Raw genomic sequence first — 6,000 nt, 5'->3', positions numbered from 1 at the left:
TGTATCGGTCTGTTGCAGTAACTCCACATCTGCAGCCAGTGTTGTTCGGATACATGAAGATTAAGATCTTGGGACCACTGTCGCTGGATCGATAGGGAAGTATCTGGATCAGCACTTTGTAATGTATCATAAATCCTTGACATCAAATGAGGTTTAGTGCTCCATGTATTTAGTAATTTGGTCGTAGGAAAAGATCTCCCCAGCAGACGCTCTAAAGTAGATCCAAATGCCGCATATATACTGTGACATAGTTGGAGGTATCTGTAAGCCTGATGAGAAGGTAAGTTATACTTGTGCTGTAGTTGAGTGAAGGACATTAAGGAGTTCTTGATCAGAATGTCTCGTAAATACCATATACCCGCATTGATCCAAGATGTCCAATGCACCATATTTGATCCAACAACAATGTTAGGGTTACCCCAAATATTAGAAAAAATAGTGGTATATATCGGGTGTTTTAGAGTATAACCCAAGGTCAGAACTGCTTTTTGGGTGGTGTGCAAAACCTCCCATTTGGTAAAACAGGTAAGAGTTTTAGAATAGATGGCTTCATGTAAGGTATATGGTAACACTAGGTCTCTCTCTAACTGGTACCAATAAGGTGCTATAACACTGGTGGGAGATATAGTCCATATGCTAGCACCCCTCAAGATTGCTGCCGTAACATATCGACTATATTGAGGGAAATTAACTCCTCCCAGGGAATATGGTTTCTTGAGGGTGGACAGAGCTATACGGGAGGGCTTTCCAGCCCATAGAAACTTGGTCAAGATACGGTCGATCTGTTTGAATAAGGTAGGTGGGAACGGCAATGGTAACATTTGAAGCACATACAATATTTGGGGAGTCACCATCATTCGTATGGTCTCCAATCTACCCCACCACGTCAAGTGCAAAGGGGACCACTGTTGACAAATGGTGTGAAGCTTAGAGATCAGGAGTTTGCTATTATGGACAACCGTATCTTGCCAGGTATTGCAAAATTGAATTCCTAAATATTTAAGAGTCGTGGAACACCACGTAAGACCATACGGTGCAATCATATCTTGTGTACAGTATATGTTCAGAGGTAATACTTCAGTCTTATCCCAGTTAATGGTATATCCCGAAAGACGACCAAAACTGGAGAGAAGATCGAGTATCGCCGGCAATGATTCAGTAGGGTTGGATACATACAAGAGTACATCATCAGCAAAGGCCGATAAACGCACTTCATTGGGTCCTAACATTATACCAGTGAAGGTTGGGTCAGAATCCAGTCTGCGCAACAAGGGTTCCAGGGCCAGATTGAATAGGAGGGGCGACAAAGGACATCCTTGTCTAGTTCCCCTAAATAAGGAGAAGTAGGAAGAAAGATAACCATCCACATTCAATCTGGCCCTAGGATTTGTATAAAGTATATGGATCATATCTATGAAATCCCGACCTAGTTGAAACCATCTCAGCGTGTAAAATAAGTATTTCCATTCCACATAATCAAAAGCTTTTTCCGCGTCCAAAGACATCACGCATGTCGGAGTGGTAGCATTGCGAGCAGCCTGCAATATATGACAAAAAACTCTAGAATTATCTGCTGTCAGTCTACCCTTTACAAAGCCACATTGAGTAGGATGTATAAGCAAAGGAAGGACAGTAGCAAGTCTGTCTGCAAGAAGTTTTGCATATATTTTACAATCATAATTGAGTAGTGATATTGGTCTATAATTTTTTGGAAGCATGGGGTCACGCCCCGGTTTGGGGAAAACTACTATATCTGCTTCAACAAAAGTACCTCCACCTGAGTTGTTATCCAAAAAATTAGAGTATAAGGCGGATAGTTTAGGAATCACAAGTTTCCTAAAGACTTTATAAAATCCCAGGGAGAACCCATCTCCACCCGGCGCCTTGCCAGATTTTAAACCGTCAATGGCCTCACCAATCTCCGCTTCAGTTATCTGATTATTTAATTTTCCTAATAGCTGAGATGGTAAAGCAGGAGGAGACATATCCTTGAAAAAATCATCAAAATCATCCTCAGAAGGATCTACACCCGATTTATATAAGTGCTCATAAAAAGACCTAAAAGAGTTTGTTATGTCATTTGGATTTGTGATAATAGATGCCGCTGGTTTAAGAGCCCTAATGCGGCCTGCTCTTTTCTTCTGCTTAAGATAATTGGCCAACAAATTACCCGCTTTGTTACGATGTTCATAATAAAGGGCTCCCTCTTTCACCAGCAGTACACCAGCTCGTTCTGATAATATGGAGTTATACTGAAATTTAAGCTTGCGCAGCCGAAGTAAAGCAGGAGCAGAGGGAGACACGTGATATTCAGTCTCTATTTGTTTTATTTGAGTGTCTAAATTAGTGAGTTCACTTTTTCTCTTTTTGTTTAAATGCGCTGAATATCCTATAATTCGACCTCTCAGATATGCTTTATAAGCATCCCATACAATGTGAAATGATAATTCCCGGGTATCATTATGTGTAAAGTATTCCGTCGTCCATTTATCAACCTGGGATATAAAGTCTGTATCTGAAAGTAAGGCCGCATTAAGGCGCCAGACCGGCTTGGGAGGCGAAGAAACTGTTAAAGAAAAAGAGACAATGACACCCGAATGGTCAGAGAGTGGGCATGATACGATGGAAGAAGAACGAACACTATCCAATAGAGAATGAGACAAGAGATAATAATCTAGTCTCATGGCAGAGGCATGAGGTGCAGACCAAAAAGTATATTCAAGATCCTTTGGATGATAAAGGCGCCAAACATCCCTCAGTCCATATGAGTAGATAATGTGTTTGAGGATAGAAACCGTAGGAGGAGGACGGTAAGTAGATTGGGATCTCCTATCTAGATGAGCATCAAGTACTATATTCCAGTCCCCACCTATAATATAGTGGTCAGTGGATATTGTGGCTAGTTCTTTAGCTAAAGAATTAAAAAAGTCAGAGTCAGGTATATTAGGACCATATACAGTGAAGAAAGTATATCGGACTGTATTAATTTCTAGGGTGACTGTAACCCAGCGTCCCTGTGAATCATGAGATGAGTGTATAACCGAGTAATTAAGACGTTTGGACAATAATATGGCCACCCCCCCCTTAGACTTTACTGCAGGGGAAAAGAAACACTGTGAGACCCAATCACGCTTTAGTTTAGCTGATTCAATTGAATTCAATTTAGTTTCTTGCAGAAAGACTATCTGTGCTGAATGATGTTTACAGTACAGTAATGTTTTTTTTCATTTGATAGGATGATTGAGACCTTTAATGTTTAGAGATAATACCTTACATGAAGCCATCAGAAACTATCAGGGAAGCAGAGATGAGAAGCACAAGAAAACCAGACATAAATAAACCGGAGCCTGTGCTGCAGATGTGGAGTCGCAACAGACTCAGCAGCAGGATCTGCATGGCTTTGATGCTATGAATCATATGCCAAGTACATGTCAAAGTCGTATTCCACTGTCTAGATTTGGATCCAAAACTAAAAATAGAAAGAAAAAGAAAAACCCCATGCATTCCCACATACAAAGAACCCCTCCACCCTCCCCCATACATAACAACTCCCACCCACCCACAAGACAGAAGCCTTGTAATCAACCCGCCCAAAAGGCGACCCGAAGGCCTGCGGAGGGGAAGAGGCACAGCAACAACATGAAGGCTCAGAGTCCTCTCGCCCCCCCAGCGATCCCCTTATAAAATGATGAGGCAACAGTAAACATCAATGGTGTAAACACAGCACCTACAGCCACTATAACTGGGCTAACATGTAACAGAACAGTTAGTTAACCCCATGCAAATACAGCATTATATGCAGTCACACTAAGCAGTTACAAAAGCAGAGACTATACAGAACAATAGTATCAGGTATCCATACGCAGAAGTTCTTCTTGCTCCTTCAAAAATTTATCCACTTCGACCGGATCCGTGTATGTTTTGGTTCTGTTTTGAAAAGTAATTTTAAAGCGTGCAGGAGCCAAAAGCCCATAACGGGCCTCCAACGCACGCAGACGAGGGCGCATGGCTAAGAATTTTCGGCGCCTCTCTGCCGTGTCTTTGGTGTAATCCGCTGAAATATATATCGACTGTCCTTGCCATTCCACTTTCTTTATAGATCGCATTTTGTCCAGGATCATGGCAACATGCGGAAAACGCAGCAGTTTTAAAACCATCGGGCGTGCACGCTGGGAGCCCGAGGGCATCTTAGTCGGTACTCTGTGGGCTCTCTCCACCTCTAAATCCCGATCAAACTTAAAGGAGAGTACCTTGGGAAGCCAGTCCTCAAAGAATTTGCATGCATCCGACCCTTCCGTACCTTCATGTAAACCGTTGACCCGAAGGTTCTGTCTCCTGCCACGATTCCCAAGGTCTTCCAGCAGGCTCTCCAGCGCGCGCACAGCTCGGCGATCCATTTTTTGATTAGTGGCGACTTCTTCTATGACCTGGGTTTTACGTTCCAGAGCGAGCAATCTGGTATCCATAGCCGAAAACCGCTCTGTCAAATTAATTATTTCGTGCTTAATATCTTTAATGTCATCTTTACTCTCTGACATCATATCCGATATGAGTTGTAATTGCTCTGAGACGGTCAGGTCAGGATCGCCACGTGGTCGGGCCGCATCTCCCTTTGTAGGCGTTGGTGGGTCCTGTTTAGGCCTTTTTACACCCGAAGTGCCGGCAAAGGCAGCCTCAATTTTACCCTGTTTAGGCTGAGGCATCGTTTCGTTGCAAATGCAGCAGTTTGCAATCGAGTAAAGTTGTTGATTTTGTGCTGTGTATCGGGATCGCTAGCGGGAGCTCGGGACCTAAGCCTCCATCTTGTTCGGGCTCTCTAGCGCCCCCCCATTCCCGTGTCATTCTTGATGGTATCCATTACTTCATAATTTTATAATTTAGCAAACCACATTTACTGACCTACAAAAGGTAGAAGAAAGTATGGGAGCTGAAACTTCAATACATCATTGCATCTGCAATGATTTATTTCAGGTTAGGAACTCTCTGAATGTTTCCATCTAATTAGAGAAAGATGTGAACCATTACATCAAAAGCTCTTGAATAAGGCATGTGCTGAAATATCACTTATTGTTTATTGTACCACCCTTTTCGCCCCGCAAATCAGAGCAGTTTACAATCCTAATAAAAATATATAAAATATATGTTTTGTATTTATTGCATTAGTACTGTCCACTTGTTACTGACTAAAAAATAAAAAAGGAATGCCATTTAAAATATAGAAAAGAACACGCCAATCATACAAAAAGTCAGATCCATTCATATACATACAAACTATATCTCTAGAATATGTACTCTACCCATATGTGCAAGCTACCAAATTAAATAGTCAGTGAAGGCTCCTTTTACAAAGCCGTGGTAGCGGCTGCTGTTGCATAATCGCTCCAACACCCATAGGAGTTTGGGCGTCAGAGTATTTGTCGCATGGCAGCCATTACTGCGGCTTTGTAAAAGGGAATGATTGTTCCAGGTGTAAATCCCATCATAGGGAATGCCATAATGTAATGTAATGTAATGTAATGTAATGTAATTTATTTCTTATGTACCGCTACATCCGTTAGGTTCTAAGCGGTTTACAGAAAATATACATTAAGATTAGAAATAAGAAAGGTACTTGAAAAATTCCCTTACTGTCCCGAAGGCTCACAATCTAACTAAAGTACCTGGAGGGTAATAGAGAAGTGAAAAGTAGAGTTAGAGGAAAAATAAAAATAAAATAAACATTTTAACAAGACAGCATTGATCTAAATACTTTGGAAGGTAGAAGAGAGGAGAGAAAGGAATAGAAGCAGAAGGGGGAGCCGTTGAACAGTAGAATTCTGGAGAAATTTAAATGATAGAAATAGAACAAAACAAAGACAAAAGGCAAAACAATAGATAAGATTAAAGATAAATCATAAGCTGGAAAGAAAAATAAAATAAAACTTTGTCTTCAATCCACGGTTTCAGCGTCAGTGATGAAGTGGAGCAAGTAAGTTTAGGAGGAGCGATTGACGTTTCCAG

Source organism: Geotrypetes seraphini, chromosome 11 (assembly GCF_902459505.1).
Source record: "Geotrypetes seraphini chromosome 11, aGeoSer1.1, whole genome shotgun sequence".
Lineage (NCBI taxonomy): Eukaryota > Metazoa > Chordata > Amphibia > Gymnophiona > Dermophiidae > Geotrypetes > Geotrypetes seraphini.
This window is presented reverse-complemented; position numbering follows the sequence as displayed.